The sequence below is a fragment of the Chrysochloris asiatica genome, unplaced genomic scaffold (genome assembly GCF_000296735.1).
Source record: "Chrysochloris asiatica unplaced genomic scaffold, ChrAsi1.0 scaffold00183, whole genome shotgun sequence".
Taxonomy (NCBI): domain Eukaryota; kingdom Metazoa; phylum Chordata; class Mammalia; order Afrosoricida; family Chrysochloridae; genus Chrysochloris; species Chrysochloris asiatica.
The window spans coordinates 5618596-5619364 of NW_006408701.1; the positions used below are offsets into that span (position 1 = coordinate 5618596).

The window sequence follows — 769 nt, forward strand, 5'->3', positions numbered from 1 at the left end:
ATCAAGGGAGGGCCTCTGGGCCCCTCCTCATCCTCCGTCTTCATCGCCATGGTCACTTCTTGTCTAGCTGCTCCAGCAGTGGGTTGCCTTCCGACTCCGGGGTCTTGACGCTGTCAGTCCGCACGATGCAGGTAGGTCAGTGCCGGTGCAGCATCAGGATGAGCCGCTGCAGCTCCTACTTCAGCTCCTCAATCTGGGTCTTCAGCTCCGCGTTCATGAGTTCCAGCTGCTCAGATTCCCGCTGCCAAGCAGAAACTCTGTCTGCTCCTTCTTGTTGTTTCGGCATCGGGCCGCGGCCACTTAGCTCTTCTCCCAGTGTCTTTTCCTCATCTAGCTCACTTTTCACGGGTTGGGGCCGCTTGCCCAGTTTCACTTCCAGGAAGTGCACAGGGGCAATCATGGCCTGAATGTTGCAGAAGTCTGCGTACTTCGGCTCCTCTGTGGTCAGAGCTGAGCTGGGAAGGCCAGTCAGGGGGCCGAGCACTGGCAGAGAGCCTGCAGTCACGGAAGGGTCTGAGATCTGCCAGGCATCATAGCAGGAGGAGTGGAGGTCCGACCTGGTGGCTGCTTCCTGGGAAAGAGCATGCACATGCCTCCGGTAACGTCCGGTAAACATATAGGATATGTGATAGGATAATATCCATGCACCATAAGAACTAAAATATGACCTTGACTATATCCCACCTGAATTTAGAGATCATCTGAAGAACAGATTTGATACATTAAACACTACAGACCAAAGACCAGAAGAGTTGTGGGATGACATCAA

At 53.8% G+C, this 769-nt stretch overlaps 1 pseudogene; it reads right to left on the reverse strand.

Annotated features, from left to right (window-relative positions):
* Window positions 1-52: 52 nt before the first annotated feature.
* Window positions 53-591, reverse strand: LOC102812456 (annotated as a pseudogene).
* Between the last annotated feature and the right edge of the window lie 178 nt (window positions 592-769).